Source organism: Globicephala melas, chromosome 4 (genome assembly GCF_963455315.2).
Source record: "Globicephala melas chromosome 4, mGloMel1.2, whole genome shotgun sequence".
In the NCBI taxonomy this organism is placed as follows: Eukaryota; Metazoa; Chordata; class Mammalia; order Artiodactyla; family Delphinidae; genus Globicephala; species Globicephala melas.
In genome coordinates, this window is record NC_083317.1 from 119,560,458 (window position 1) to 119,577,608 (window position 17,151).

At 38.0% G+C, this 17,151-nt stretch overlaps 1 pseudogene; it reads left to right on the top strand.

Moving 5' to 3' along the window:
* The window catches only part of LOC115862104 (phospholipid scramblase 2-like), a 99,309-nt pseudogene that overhangs the window by 50,408 nt on the left and 31,750 nt on the right, over window positions 1-17,151 (top strand).

Consider the following 17,151-nt stretch of genomic DNA (forward strand, 5'->3'; position numbering starts at 1 on the left):
TTGTGAAGTATTTTAAGCTATGTGATAGCAAAGTTTTAATAAGTATTAGTTGTACAGTAATAGTAAATAATTTAAAGAAGGGGAAGGCCAATCAAAACAAAAGTGAGCTTGTATTTTGTAAATAAGTTTTTCTAAGTTGTGCATAAAGTAAAAAGCAGGACAACTTTTACCAGATTCCTTTGTTCTTCCCTCTGTTGTAAAATCATATCTAGGTACTGACTCTCCAGTTTTATCATATGTGGTATTTTTATGACACCCTCTTTAAGAATGTGGGAAGGAAATAGGTTTTGAAGGGTAAAAAACTGGGAGCAACAGAAACACAAAATTGAACCAGTAATTATTTTATTACATTTTCTTTTCTTACTGAAAATATGGATGTGTTATTTAAGCAATCACTTCCTTAAGAGAAAGAATTGACTTATCACTCTTTGTTAATTTATATAGTGTCCCAGGATATAAAATAATGTAGAGCTTCTCATCTGGTCAAATTGTGGAACAAAACTTGGAATTCTGCCAAATGATCAGGCCGATAGTATTCCAGGCTTCTGACACCATGAGACCACAGTGTCACTGGCTTTCAAAAACACATCCGTGCAGCCCATTTAACTAATGGTTGTCATTTTTGTTTCCTCCTTAGTTTTTGGCACTGTCCTATTTTATTGTACAGGTCATAGACCTCCACATCTGGAACTGATGTAGTTTTTTTTTTTTTTTAACTGAAATAGTGCTAAGTTCATATCCATGCCTCAAAGTTTCATGGGAGTTGGTATTTTGAGGATTATTAGCCAAACCACTCTTCTAATAGCGTTTTGATTTCATCCATCCTTAGGGAATTATGAGCAAGTGCTAGATAATTAAATTCAGTCATATTATCAGATATAAAAAATATATAAAATTATGTCATTTTTGCTTCAGAAATCCAAATATGACCAGGGTTTGATTTCCTGGCTCTGTCCTTTTTGGACAAAATCCTCAATGAAGCCTCTGTTAGCCTTGATAAGTAAAGGTAATAATTCCCTCTTTTTAGGATTTTTGTTATGATTAAATAAGTATGTTTTACCATTATTATTTTATTTATATTATTAATACACCCTTGATTCTCACCTATAAACATTTTTATGGCTTTCAGATGATGCGTAAGTACTCAAAGTGGGAGATAAATTTCTCAGAAAAATAATGAGAAAGTAAAGTTTTACTAATTCTAAATATTGGATATATCTAATCTAGCATTTTCCACACTGAGGAATTAGATGCTCTCCTACAATACTGGTGTATATTTGTAACGTATTTTTGATTTTTGATACTCAATTCAAATAACAACTATAATTATTTACATGTGTATTTATGTAAATAAGCCATACATTCTCCAGATTAGTTTTCCAACAATATTTTCCAAATTTTAGTTTTTGTGAAGACTTGTTGAAGACTTGTTCTAAGTTGAGAATCCATAATTCAGTTTAACTTTTACCTCTCAAAATATGTGATGACTTTCCTTCAGAGTACAGCAAGGAGAATTCGAGAGCATTTATACAATCACAGGATTTATAACTAGAAGAAACTTTAGTATTCTTTAACAGGTAAAATATTGTTTTACAGAGAGTATTATTTTATAGATAAGAAAACTGAGGCTCCAGTATTAGTTAATTAATGTTCACTGACACTGTGGACAGGTGTGAGGTATTACTTTTATACCCACAGTCTTTCACAGGATTTCCAATTCTCTTCCCTTTGTTCAAGGGGACGTAAAAGTGTCCAGGACAATTGTGTTGTCCGTAGGTCCATGGATGAAGTGAGCGGAGGGGGTCATGCACAAGGGCAGCTCCTCCATAGCATCCCTAACACTACACTTCTAGGTCTCATGTGTTCACAATTTCTCTCTCTTTTTTATTTTTAATATCATTTTCACTCCTGTTTCGAATTAGTATGGTCTTCCTTTTTATTTTATTGAACCTTGTACAAAATAGAATATTCTGATTCACATTACATGTAGTGTGTCTCTCTCTTTCATACATATAATTGAGGGTGATGCTTCTCAATACTGTGCTCTCACACAAGGTTCCAGAAAGTAATCCAGTCCAACAGTGGACTGGATTACAATGCTCTGAAACCATTTTATGGGCCACAGTGTAATTCTTCATTATCTTATCTTACCATTAACTTAGATAATTATATAATTTTACTGAATAAGTGCTTTTTTAATGAAATATAGTTGATTTACAAAGTTGTGTTAGTTTCAGATGTACAACAAAGTGATTCAGTTATATATATATATATTCTTTTTCAGATTATTTTCCAATATAGGTTATAACAAGATATTGGATATTGTTCCCTGTGTTACACAGTAAGTCCTTGTTGCTTAGCTATTTTATGTAGAGTTGTGTATCTGTTAATCCCATACTCCTAATTTATTCCTCCTCACCTTCCCTTCCTCTTAGGTAAAAATAAGTTTGTTTTCCAGGTCCATGAGTCTGTTTCTGTTTTGTAAATATATTCCCTTATATTATTCCTTAGACTTCTCATATAAGTGATATCATAAAATATTTGTCTCTCTCTGTCTGACTTACTTCACTCAGTATGAAATTTCCAGGTCCATCCATGTTGCTGTAGGTGGCCATATTTCATTCTTTTTTATGGCTGAGTACTGTTCCATTGGCCATCTGTATGTCTTTTTTGGAGAAATGTCAATTTAGGTCTTCTGCCTGTTTTTTGATTGAGTGTTTTGTTGTTGTTTTACTGAGTTGTATGAGCTGTCTGTATATTTTGGATATTAACCCCTTGTCAGTCGCATCATATGCAAATAGTTTCTCCCATTCTGTAGGTTGTCTTTTCGTTTTGTTGATGGTTTCCTTTGCAGTGCAAAAGATTTTAAGTTTGATTAGGTCCCATTTGTTTATTTTTGCTTTTATTTATTTTGCATTGGGAGACTGATCTAAGAAAGTATTGCTACCATTTATGTCAGAGAATGTTTTGACTTTCTGTCTGATGTTCTGATTGGGTGATTTCCATTATTCTGTCTTTCACATCCCTTATTTGTTCTTCTGCATTATTTAGAATGCTGCTCATTGCTTTTAGCTTGGTTTTTATTTTGGCAATTGAGTTGTCTAATTTTGATTGGTTCCTCTTTATAGTTTCTACTTCCTTGTTACAGTGATCTGCATTTCTATTGATAATCTTTCTTAATTCCTTTACCTTTTTTTTTTTTTTTTTTTTTTGCGGTATGCGGGCCTCTCACTGTTGTGGCCTCTCCCGTTGCGGAACACAGGCTCCGGACGCGCAGGCTCAGTGGCCACGGCTCACGGGCCCAGCCACTCCGCGGCATGTGGGATCTTCGCGGACCGGGACACGAACCCGTGTCCCCTGCATCGGCAGGTGGACTCTCAACCACTGCGCCACCAGGGAAGCCCCCTTTAGCATTTTTATTACCTCCTTTTTTGAATGGGGTCTAGTAGACTGGAGAGATCTGTTTCATTGTTTGTTCTTTCAGGGGATTTCTCTTGTTCTTTTAATTGGGAGTAGTTCCTCTGCTTTTTCATTTTACTCAAGTTTCTCTGTCTCTGTGTATTTAGGAGAAACAGTTATACTGTGGTCATGAAGGGCTGTTTTTATGTGGGAGAGTCACTGTGTAGACTGTGTGAGTCTACTATTTTTGGTGCCAGGGCTGTTTCTGGTATGGATGCCTGCCATAACTTTCCTCAGAGTGTGCTGGCTATTATTCCTTGATAGGGGGTGTGTTTGGTTTTGTAGGGACCAGAGCCTGCACTGGAAGTTGGGTGGGGCCTCCTCTTTGATCTGTGGCTGTCACAACCCTGTCAGGGGCAGGTCTGCTCCCCAGTTGTTGGAGTAGAAGCCCTGAGATTTGGGTTCAATAAAACTCTGTTGCCCTTAGTGTGTGCTCTGTGCCTAAAGAGGTGAGTGCTGAAGCAAGTGAGGCCTGTGTGGTCACAGTGAACCTATGTGCCACCTATGCTGGTGTCCTTGGTTTTTCTCAGAAGTAGCCCAAGGTCACGTCCCTTTCTCCATTGTGTTCATCCCAGACCTAGTGTTAGGCTGGCGCAGGGGGCCGGAGTGCTGTGGCTGCAGGAATCAAAGTGGTTATACTGCTGCCTAGAACCTGACCTGCCTCTGTGGTAGGCATCTCTTAGGACCCATCCACCCCAGATCCAGCTCCAAGATGCAGTGTGATATAGGTGGGAATGGAATGCTCCTGCTGGGAAAGGAACCACTCCATACTCCTCCCCAGGGGCTGTCCTCCAAGGACATGCGATTCTGTGATGCCATCCACCACCTGATGTGCAGGCTAACAAACATTGCTGCTGCTGGGCCTGCCCCCTGGACACACCCCTGCTCTGGGAGAGTTAATAATCACTCTGCCCCTGCCCTCAAGTCACAAAGCTTGCAGCCTCTGGAGCCACACCCCACCATGGCATGCTGACAATGAGGCTCCCATGGCATACCCACACCCTGCCCTGCACATGCTAATATTGGAACTCCTATGGCATACCCGCCCCCCACCCTGCATGCACTAGGCAGCCCGGACCACACACCAGGCCCTTCAGGCTGTCTGTGTGCAGCTAGACTTAGTCCTCTCCCAGGGTCCATCCACTGAAGCCCTAGTTTCAGTGTCTAGGCACTGCACATACTAGCAGCCCCACCTGGTGCACATTTCGGGCTGGGAAGGGCAGGGACATGAAAGCCATCAGCTCCTGTCTCTCTCTGCCCTGATTGCTAGGCAGGCAGATACCATGCCCCTTCAACTCTCTATCTGTCATAGTGAACCTCCCAGCCAACAAAGGGGGTTCCCAGGGCAAGGGAAACTTTTCTCTTTCACAGCTCCCTCCCAGGAGCACCAGTCCCATCCCAATGCCTTTTTTTTTTTCCATCTTGCCCAGTTACATGGGGATCTTTCTTGCAGCTTTGATTGTATAAGAGGTCTTCTGCCAGTTTTCAGTTGATGTTTTGTGAGAATTGTTCCACATGTACAAACATGATGTGTTAGTAAAGGGAAGTGAGCTCCACATCCTTCTATTCCACCATCTTGATCTCTGCCTTTAACAGCTTTTTCCTACTGCATAATTTCTTATACATTGAAATTACATCCATTTATGACAGCACTTATCACAGCTTGAATGTAGGCAGGGCCTATGACTTGCTTCTAAAATAATAGAATATGAAAATGAGATGGGATATCTCTTCCTTGATTAGGTTAATTATATGACAAAAGTCATAAGATGTCACTCTTAGCTGACTAGAGACTTTTCTCTATTGCTGGCTTGAGGAAGCAAGCTGCCAGTTTGTTTGTGAACCCAGGGAAAGGTCCAGGTGGCAAGGAACTGCAGATGGCCTTCAGCTGACAGCCAGCAATAAAATAGACATTTCAGTCACACAGCAGCAAAGAAGTGAGTTATGTCAACAAACTGAAAGAGCTTGGGATCGGATTCAGCCACTCAAGGCTCCAGACGATAATTCAGCCTAGATAACATCTTAATTGATACCTCGTGAGACCCTGAGCAGAGGATCCAGCTAAACTGTGCCTAGACTCCTTACAGAAATTGTGAGATAGTAAATGTATGTTGTTTTAAGCTGCTAAGTTTGTGGTAATTAATTACAGAGCAACAGAAAAGTAATACAGTCAACAAAGTCAAATTGCAATCATTTGAGCTTGCTTTACCATTTTCTATAGTGCTGTCTCATAAACAGTTGCAATTTGATTTGTGATTTTTTTTAATGAATAAAAATATTTTATTTTTCTGGATTTGAGGTGTTTGTGGTATTTATCAATTTTAAAAATTTTAGATTTGTTAAATGTGTATTTCTTTTATAAGTCTTAAGCAGCACTCACTTTCATACCTAATTTTGTACTGTTTTTCTTAAGGAAGGCTTGCAAAATCCTACCTGCTTTGGCCCTTCAAAATCTGGATTCACCCTGAGCTCTGATCATACTCTCTAGTCCTTGGACAATCTTGCACACCAACTACAAGCTCCTTGAGCTGGCACAGATAGGCTAATTCCTCTCCCTGGCTGATAGTCCTGCCTACATCACTAGGCAAAACTGACTGAACCAACAAAGGGACAGATTGGAAAGGCTTACTGACTTTAAATAGCCAGAGGAAGTGCCCTTCTCCCTGCCAGCGCTGAGACTCAGCTCACTTTCCCAGAGACACCACATAGTAGGGGACACTAGCTAGGGGGATCCCACCACAAGTACCTGGCCCTTGAGGTTCTCTTCTCCCCCACAGGGCACAAGACTCTTCTCCGCAGCCCAGAAACACCATTCTGCTGGCAGCACTGGCAGACGGCATCATGCCAAGATTAATACACAATCTAGGAAATGTTCTTTGTCCCATGCACCTTAGAGGTGTGAGATCACTCAGCCTGGGGAAGCTCCTTCATCTCCCTCAAATTGCATTAGCTGAGACCAGTGGCAGCCTCAGGTTACAAGCTAAGAGAAGCAGCAGACAGCAAAATAGCACTGCATTGACTTTGAAAATTAGATTGTCATTGGAACCACAGCTCACAGAATTAGGCCAAAGATAAACAGAGGACTGATGCTAAAACAAAATATTAATAGGACCCAGGGCTTCCTTTAAAAATAGGCAAAATGCCCAGGATACAGTAAAAAAAAAAAAAAAAATTGACCCATTATACAGAGGATGGAAAATTAACATGAATGAGAGTAGAAAATTAGTTGACACCAACACCAAGATGAGTCAGGTATTGGATGATCTGACAAAGATTTTAAAGCAGCCATCATAAAAATGACTTTTACAAGCGATTACAAATTCTCTGAAACAGATGGAAAAATAGAAGCCCAGCATAGAAACAGAAGTTACTTAAAGGAACAAAATGGAAAGGATAGAGCTGAAAAATACAGTAACAAATTCTTTTAAACTCTCTAGATGACAGAGGATAGAATTAGTGAACTTGATATAATTGAGCTAATCTGAACAAAAATAAAAAAATAGACTGAAAAAAAGAAAATGAACAGGGCTTCAAGGACCTGTGGGACAGTAACAAAGAATCCAACCTTTGTATCATCAGAAAAAACAGAGAGAGGGGGGCTGAAAGGGTATTAAAAAATAATGGCTGAAAACTCCCTAAATTTGATGAAAGATATAAATTCACAGATGCAAGTAGATGACAGGTATATCTACATGGAAAATCCCAAGAAATCTACATAACAAATTAAGAAAATTAGAACTAATGAGCAAGGTCACATGATACAGATCAAGACATAAATATCAACAGCATTTCTATATACTAACAATGAGCATATAGAAAATCAAAATTAGAAATGCAATATCATTTACTATCACTCCAAAGAAAACAAAGGACTTAGGTAGTCTTTAACAGGCCTTAGTTTTAGGTAGAATGATTTCTCCTACTTTATTCATAAACTTAACAAACATGTACAGGATCTATATGCTGAAAGTTACAAAATTCTGATGAAAGAAATCAAAGATGTAAATGAACAGAAAGATATACTGTTTTCATGTATTGGAAGATTCAACATAGTAAAGACAGTTATCTCCAAATTGGTTTATAGGTTTAATGTAATTTCTATTGAGTCAGAAAAAAAAAACAGAGGAAAAACTTGTGTAGGCATAGACAAGCTTATTCTAAAATTTATATTACAAAAAATTAATAAACAGAAACCTTCAATTAACTAGAATTAGGAGACCAGAACAGGAAGTTCGCATGCCCTGCGACAAAAGCAGAGCCTAACAGGAGGAAGAAAGACTCCTTTTCTTCCCTGGCAAGGACTCAGCCAATGAAAAGCCATGGACAGTTGTGTTTACTATAGCCCTCCCAACTTCTTTTTCACTCTGGCCATGGATACAGACATAACTGCAATTCTCTGCTGATCAAATAAACTCACCTTTGCTAGAGAAATATCTGGCAATCTGTTTATTTCATGTTAACAATATATAAAGACACAGGCCCTAGAATAGCTAAAACAATCATGAAAAAGAACAAAGAGGTAGAAATCCTTCTACCCAATATTAAGGCCTAATGGAGAGCTGCAGTAGTGAGGACGGTGTGCTATTGGTGGAGGCATAATCAAATAGATTAGTGGAACAGAATACAGGGTCCAAAGTTAGATTCACACAGACTTGTTGAACTGATATTTTTACAAAAGTGGAAAAACAATTCATTGTACGAAGGATAGCTTTATCAACAAATAGCTGGAGCAATTGGAAATCCACAGGTAAAAACATAAACCTCAACCTAAATCTCACACCTTACACAAAATGATTCATTCAAAATGAATCAGATATTGAAATGTAAAACTTAAAACTATTAACATTTTATTTAAAAAATAGAAGGGCTTCCCTGGTGGCGCAGTGGTTGGGAGTCCGCCAGCCAATGCAGAGGACGCGGGTTTGTGCCGCGGTCCGGAAGGATCCCACGTGCCATGGAGCGGCTGGGCCCATGAGCCGTGGCCGCTGAGCCTGCGCGTCTGGAGCCTGTGCTCCGCAATGGGAGGGGCCACAGCAGTGAGAGGCCCGCGTACCACAAAAAAAAAATAATAAATAATAATAAATAAATAAATAATAGGAGAAAAGGGCTTCCCTGGTGGCGCAGTGGTTGACAGTCCACCTGCCAATGCAGGGGACACGGGTTCATGACCCGGTCCAGGAAGATCCCACATGCCGCGGAGCAGCTGGGCCCGTGAGCCATGGCCGCTGAGCCTGCGCGTCCGGAGCCTGTGCTCTGCAACGGGAGAGGCCACAGCAGTGAGAGGCCTGCATACCGCAAAAAAAAAAAAATAAAAACTAATTTGTGATTAACTCTCAACATACAAGGTATTGTAAGAAACTTTCTCCGTTTGATAAAGGGTATATGGGAAAGCTACTTAATGCTAAAATATTGAGTGCTTTTCCACTAAGATCTGAAAAAAAGTCAGGATGTTCAGTCCTACAATTTTTTTTTCTTTAATAGATCTTCATTGGAGTATAATTGCTTCAGAATATTGTTAGTTTCTGTTGTACAACAAAGTGAATCAGCCATATGCATACATATATCCCCATATCCCTTCCCTCTTGAGCCTCCCTCCCACCCTCCCTGTCCACCTCTCAAGGTGGTCACAAATCACTGAGCTGATCTCCCTGTGCTATGCTGCTGCTTCCCAATAGCTAACTAATTTGCATTCAGTAGTGTATATATGTTGATGCTACTCTCACTTCACCCCAGCTTCCCCCTCCCCTCTGTGTCCTCAAGTTCATTCTCTATGTCTTCATCTTTATTCCTGCCCTGTCACTAGGTTCATCATTACAATTTTTCTTTTTAGATTTCATATACATGTGTTAACATATGGTATTTGTTTTTCTCTTTCTGATTCACTTAACTCTATATGACAGGTTCTAGGTCCATCCACCTCAATACAAATAACATAATTTAGTTACTTTTTACGGCTGAGTAATATTCCATTGTATATATGTGCCACATCTTCTTTATCAATTCATCAGTCCATGTCCTGGCTATTGTAAATACTGCTGCAATGAACATTGTGGTACATGTCTCTTTTTGAATTATGGTTTTCTCAGAGTATATGCCCAGTAGTGGGATTGCTGGGTCATGTGATAGTTCTATTTTTACTTTCTTAAGGAACCTCCGACTATTCTCCATAGTGGTTGTACCAATTCACATTCCCACCAATAGTGCAAGAGGGTTCCCTTTTCACCACACCCTTTCCAGCATTTATTCTTTCTAAATTTGTTTGTTTGTTTGAATTTTATTTTATTTTTTTATACAGCATGTTCTTATTAGTCATCCATTTTATACACATCAGTGTATACATGTCAATCCCAATCGCCCAGTTCATCACACCACTACCCCCACCCACCACTGCTTTCCCCCATTGGTGTCCATACGTTTGTTCTCTAGATCTGTGTCTCAATTTCTGCCCTGCAAACCAGTTCATCTGTACAATTTTTCTAGGTTTCACATATATGCGTTAATATACGATATTTGTTTTTCTCTTTCTGAATTACTTCAGTTTGTATGACAGTCTCTAGATTCATCCACGTCTCTACAAATGACCCAATTCTGTTCCTTTTTATGGTGGAGTAATATTCCATTGTATATATGTACCACATCTTCTTTATCCATTCGTCTGTCAGTGGGCATTTAGGTTGCTTCCATGACCTGGCTATTGTAAATAGTGCTGCAATGAATATTGGGGTGCATGTGTCTTTTTGAATTATGGTTTTCTCTGGGTATATGCTCAGTAGTGGGATTGCTGGGTCATATGGTAATTCTATTTTTAGCTTTTTAAAGAACTTCAATACTGTTCTCCACAGTGGCTGTATCAATTTACATTCCTACCAACAGTGCAAGAGGGTTTCCTTTTCTCTACACCCTCTCCAGCATTTGTTGCTTGTAGATTTTCCAATGATGCCCATTCTAATTGGTGAGGTGATACCTGATTGTAGTTTTGATTTGCATTTCTCTAATAATTAGTGATGTTGAGAAGCTTTTCATGTGCTTCTTGGCCATCTGTATCTTCTATTTGGAGAAATGTCTATTTAGTTCTTCTGCCCACTTTTTTTGAGGTACACGGGCCTCTCACTGTTGTGGCCTCTACTGCTGTGGAGCACAGGCTCCAGACGTGCAGGCCCAGCAGCCATGGCCCACGGGCCCAGCCGCTCCACGGCATATGGGATCCTCCCGGACCAGAGCACGAACCCATGTCCCCTGCATCAGCAGGTGGACTCTCAACCACTGCGCCACCAGGGAAGCCCCCCATTTTTTGATTGGATTGTTTTTTTACTATTGAGCTGCATGAGCTGTTTATATATTTTGGAGATCAATCCTTTGTCCATTGATTCGTTTGCAAATATTTTTTCCTATTCGGAGGGTTGTCTTTTCGTCTTGTTGGTAGTTTCCTTTGCTTTGCAAAAGCTTTTAAGTTTCATTAGGTCCCATTTGTTTATTTTTGGTTTTATTTCCATTACTCTAGGAGGTGGATCAAAAAAGATCTTGCTGTGATTTATGTCAAAGAATGTTCTTCCTATGTTTTCCTCTAAGAGTTTTATGGTGTCCAATCTTACATTTAGGTCTCTAACCCATTTTGAGTTTATTTTTGTGTATGCTGTTACGGAGTGTTCTAATTTCATTCTTTTACATGTAGCTGTCCAGTTTTCCCAGCACCACTTATTGAAGAGACTGTCTTTTCTCCATTGTATATCCTTGCCTCCTTTGCCATAGATTAGTTGACCATAGGTGCGTCGGTTTATCTCTGGGCTTTCTATCCTTTTCCATTGATCTATATTTCTGTTTTTGTGCCAGTACCATATTGTCTTGATTACTGTAGCTTTGTAGTATAGTCTGGAGTCAGGGAGTCTGATTCCTCCAGTTCCATTTTTTTCCCTCAAGACTATTTTGTCTATTCAGGGTCGTTTGTGTCTCCATATAAATTTTAAGATATTTTGTTCTAGTTCTGAAAAAAATGCCATTGGTAATTTGATAGGGATTGCATGGAATCTGTCGATTGCTTTGGGTAGTATAGTCATTTTCACAATATTGATTCTTCCAATCCAAGACCATGGTATATCTCTCCATCTGTTGGTATCATCTTTAATTTCTTTCAAAAGTGTCTTATAGTTTTCTGCATACAGGTCTTTTGTCTCCGTAGGTAGGTTTATTCCTAGGTATTTTATTCTTTTTGTTGCAATGGTAAATGGGAGTGTTTCCTTAATTTCTCTTTCAGATTTTTCATCATTAGTGTATAGGAATGCAAGAGATTTCTGTCCATTAATTTTGTACCCTGCAACTTCACCAAATTCATTGATTAGCTCTAGTAGTTTCTGGTGACATCTTTAGGATTCTCTATGTATAGTATCCTGTCATCTGCAAATAGTGACAGTTTTACTTCTTCTTTCCAATTTGTATTTCTTTTTCTTCTCTGATTGCTGTGGCTAGGACTTGCAAACTATGTTGAATAATAGTGGGAAGAGTGGACATCCTTGTCTTGTTCCTGATCTTAGAGAAAATGCTTTCAGTTTTTCACCATTGAGAATGATGTCTGCTGTGGGTTTGTCATATATGGCCTTTATTATGTTGAGGTAGGTTCCCTCTGTGGGTTTGTCATATATAGCCTTTATTATGTTGAGGTAGGTTCCCTCTATGCCCACTTTCTGGAAAGTATTTTTATCATAAATGGGTGTTGAATTTTGTCAAAAGCTTTTTCTTCATCTATTGAGATGATCATATGGTTTTCCTTCTTCAATTTTTTAATATGGTGTATCACATTGATTGATTTGCATATATTGAAGAATCCTTGCATCCCTGGGATAAATCCCAGTTGATCATGGTGTATGATGCTTTTAATGTGCTGTTGGATTCTGTTTGCTAGTATTTTGTTGAGGATTTTTGCATCTAGGTTCATCAGTGATATTGGCCTGTAGTTTTCTTTCTTTGTGACGTCCTTGTCTGGTTTTGGTATCAGGGTGATGGTGGCCTTGTAGAATGAGTTTGGGAGTGTTCCTCCCTCTGCTATATTTTGGAAGAGTTTGAGAAGGATAGGTTTTAGCTCTTCTCTAATTGTTTGAAAGAATTCGCCTGTGAAGCCATCTGGTCCTGGGCTTTTATTTGTTGGAAGATTTTTCATCACAGTTTCAATTTCAGTGCTTGTGATTGGTCTGTTTATATTTTCTATTTCTTCCTGGTTCAGTCTTGGAAGGTTATAGCTTTCTAAGAATTTGTCCATTTCTTCCAGGTTGTCCAATTTATTGACATAGTGTTGCTTGTAGTAGTCTCTTAGGATGCTTTGTATTTCTGCAGTGTCTGTTGTAACTTCTCCTTTTTCATTTCTAATTTTATTGATTTGAGACCTCTCCCTCTTTTTCTTGATGAGTCTGGCTAACAGTTTATCAATTTTGTTTATCTTCTCAAAGAACCAGCTTTTAGTTTTATTGATCTTTGCTATTGTTTTCTTTGTTTCTATTTCATTTATTTCTTCTCTGATGTTTATGATTTCTTTCCTTCTGCTAACTTTGGGTTTTGTTTTTCTTTTTTCTCTATTTCCTTTAGATGTAAGGTTAGATTGTTTATTTGAGATTTTTCTTGTTCTTGAGGTCGGCTTGTATAGCTATAAACTTCCCTCTTAGAACTCCTTTTGCTGCATCCCATAGGTTTTTGATCTTCGTGCTTTCATTATCATTTGTCACTAGATATTTTTTGATTTCCTATTTGATTTCTTCAGTGATCTCTTGGTTATTTAGTAACGTATTGTTTAACCTCCATGTGTTTGTGTTTTTTGCGTTTTTTTCCCCTGTAATTGATTTCTAATCTCATAGCGTTGTGGTCAGAAAAAAATGCTTGATATGATTTCAATTTTCTTAAAGTTACTGAGGCTTGATTTGTGACCCAAGATGTGATCTATCCTGGAGAATGTTCCATGTGCACTTGAGAAGAAAGTGTAATCTGCTGTTTTTGGAAGAATGTCCTATAAATATCAATTAAATTTATCTGGTCTATTGTGTCCTTTAAAGCTTGTGTTTCCTTCTTTATCTTCTGTTTGGAGGATCTGTCCATTGGTGTAAGTTGGTGTTAAAGTCCCCCACTATTATTGTGTTACTGTCGATTTCCTCTTTTATAGCTGTTAGCAGTTGCCTTATGTATTGAGGTGCTTCTGTGTTTGGTGCATATATATTTATAATTGTTATATCTTCCTCTTGGATTGATCCCTTGATCATTATGTAGGGTCCTTCCTTGTCTCTTGTAACATTCTTTATTTTAAAGTCTATTTTATCTGATATGAGTATTGCTACTCCAGCTTTCTTTTTATTTCCATTTGCATGTAATATCTTTTTCCATCCCTTCACTTTCAGTCTGAATGTGTCCCTAGGTCTGAAGTGGGTCTCTTGTAGGCCGTATATATATGGGTCTTGTTTTTGTATCCATTCAGCAAGCCTCTGTCTTTTGGTTGGAGCATTTAATCCATTTATGTTTAAGGTAATTATCAATATGTATGTTTCTATTACCATTTTCTTAATTGTTTGGGGTTTGTTTTTGTAGGTCCTTTTCTTCTCCTGTGTTTCCCACTTAGAGAAGACCCTTTACCATTTGTTGTAAAGCTTGTTTGGTGGCGCTGAATTCTCTTAGCTTTTGCTTGTCTGTAAAGCTTTTGATTTCTCCATCGAATCTGAATGAGATCCTTGCCAGGTAGAGTAATCTTGGTTGTAGTTTCTTCCCTTTCACCATTTTAAGTATATCATGCCACTGCCTTCTGGCTTGTAGAGTTTATGCTGAGAAATCAGCTGTTAACCTTATGGGAGTTCCCTTGTATGTTATTTGTCATTTTCCCTTGCTGCTTTCAATAATTTTTCTTTATCTTTAATTTTTGCCAATTTGATTACTATGTGTCTCGGTGTGTTTCTCCTTGCATTTATCCTGTATGGGACTCTCTGCACTTCCTGGACTTCGGTGGCTATTTCCTTTCCCATGTTAGGGAATTTTTCAACTATAATCTCTTCAAATATTGTCTCGGGTTCTTTCTCTCCCTATTCTCCTTCTGGAACCCCTATAATGCGAATGTTTTTGCGTTTAATGTTGTCCCAGAGGTCTCTTAGGATGTCTTCATTTCTTTTCATTCTTTTTTCTTTATTCTGTTCCATAGCAGTGAGTTCCACCAATCTGTCTTCCAGGTCACTTAATCCGTTCTTCAGCCTCAGTTATTCTGCTATTGATTCCTTCTAGTGTATTTTTCATTTCTGTTGTGTTGTTCATCTCTGTTTGTTTGTTCTTTAATTCTTCTAGATCTTTGTTAAACATTTCTTGCATTTTATTGATCTTAGCCTCCATTGTTTTTCTGAGGTCCTGGATCATCTTCACTATCATTATTCTGAGTTCTTTTTCTAGAAGGTTTCCTATCTCCACTTCATGTAGTTGTTTTTCTGGGGTTTTATCTTTTTCCTTCCTCTGGTACATAGCCCTCTGCCTTTTCATCTTGTCTATCTTTCTGTGACTGTGGTTTTTGTTCCACAGGCTGCAGGATTGTAGTTATCTAGATTTTTTGATAATGGCCATTCTGACTGTTGTGAGGTGATACCTCATTGTGGTTTTGATTTGCATTTCTCTAATTAGCGATGTTGAGCATCTTTTCATGTGTTTGTTGGCCATCTGTATGTCTTCTTTGGTGAAATGTCTATTTAGTTCTTCTGCCCATTTTTTAATTGGGTTTTTTGCTTTTTGATATTGAGCTCCATGAGCTGGTTGTATATTTTGGAGATTAATCTTTTGTCCGTTGTTTCATCTGCAAATATTTTCTCCCATTCTGAGAATTGTCTTTTCATCTTGTTTATGGTTTTCTTTGCTGTGCAAAAGCTTTTAAGTTTAAATGGGCCCCATTTTTTATTTTTGTTTTGATTTCAGTTACTCTAGGAGGTGGGTCAAAAAAAAGATCTTGCTGTTGTTTATGTCAAAGGGTGTTTTTCCTATGTTTTCCTCTAAGAGTTTTATAATATCTGGTCTTACATTTAGGTCTTTAAATGTAAGGTGTATGGTGTTTGGGAATGTTCTAATTTCATGATTTTACATGTAGCTGTCCAGTTTTCCCAGCACCACTTATTGAAGAGGCTGTCTTTTTTCCATTGTATGTTCTTGCCTCCTTTGTTCTAAATTAAGTGACCATATGTGCATGGGTTTATCCTGGGCTTTCTATCCTGTACCATAGATCTATATTTCTGTTTTTGTGCTAGTACCATTGTGTCTTGATTACTGTAGGCTTGTAGTATAGTTTGAGGTCTGGGAGCCGGATTCCTCCAGCTTTGTTTTTTTCCTCAAGATTGCTTTGGCTATTCGGGGTCTTTTCCATTTCCATACAAATTGCGAAATTTTTTCTTCTAATTCTGTGAAGAATGCCATTGGTAATTTGATCGAAATTGCACTGAATCTGTAGATTGCTTTGGGTAGTAGAGTCATTTTCACAATATGGATTCTTCCAATCCAAGAACATGGTATATTTCTCCATCTGTTTATGTCAACTTTTATTTCTTTCATCAGTGTTTTATAGTTTTCTGAGTACAAGTCTTTCGCCTCCTTAGGTAGGTTTATTCCTAGGTATTTTATACTTTTTGTTGCGATGGTAAATGGGATTGTTTCCATAATTTCCCTTTCTGATTTTTTGTTGTCAGTGTATAGGAATGCAAGAGATTTCTGTCCATTAATTTTGTATCCTGAAACCTTACCAAATTCATTGATTAATTCTAGTAGTGTTCTGGTGGCATCTTTAGGATTTTCTATGTATAGTATCATGTCATCTGCAAACAGTGACAGTTTTACTACTTATTTTCCAATCTGTATTCCTTTCATTTCTTTTTCTTCTCTGATTGCATGGCTAGGACTTCCAAAACTATGTTGAATAATAGTGGCGACAGTGGACATCCTTGTCTTGCTCCTTATCTGAGTGGAAATGATTTCAGTTTTTCAACTTTGAGTATGATGTTTCCTGTTGGCTTGTCATATATGGCCTTTATTATGTTGAGGTAGTTTCTCTCTATGTCCATTTTCTACAGAGTTTTTATTGTACATGGGTGTTGAATTTTATCAAAAGCTTTTTCTGAATCTACTGAGATGATCATATGGTTTTTACTCCTTGTTAATATGGTGTATCACATTGATTGATTTGTGTATATTGAAGAATCCTTGCATCCCTGGGGTAAATCCCACTTGATCATGGTGTATGATCCTTTTAATATGTTTTTGGATTCTGTTTGCTATTATTTTGTTTAGGATTGCATCTATGTCCATCAGTGATATTGGTCTATAATTTTCTTTCTTTATGATATCTTTTTCTTGTTTTTGTATCAGGGTGATGTGATCTCATAGAATGAATTTGGGAGTGTTCGTCCCTCTGCAATTTTTTGGAAGAATTTGAGAAAGGTCTGTGTTAGCTCTTCTCTAAATGTTTAATAAAATTCACTTCTGAAGCCATCTGGTCCTGGACTTTTGCTTGTTGGAATATTTTTAATTACAGTTTCAATTTCATTACTGTTGATACGTATGTTTATATTTTCTAATCCTTCCTGGTTCAGTCTTGGAAAATTATACCTCTCCAAGAATTTGTCCATTTCTTCGTGGTTGTCCATTTTATTGGCATATAGTTGTTTGTAGTAGTCTCTTATAATCCTTTGTATTTCTGCAATGCCA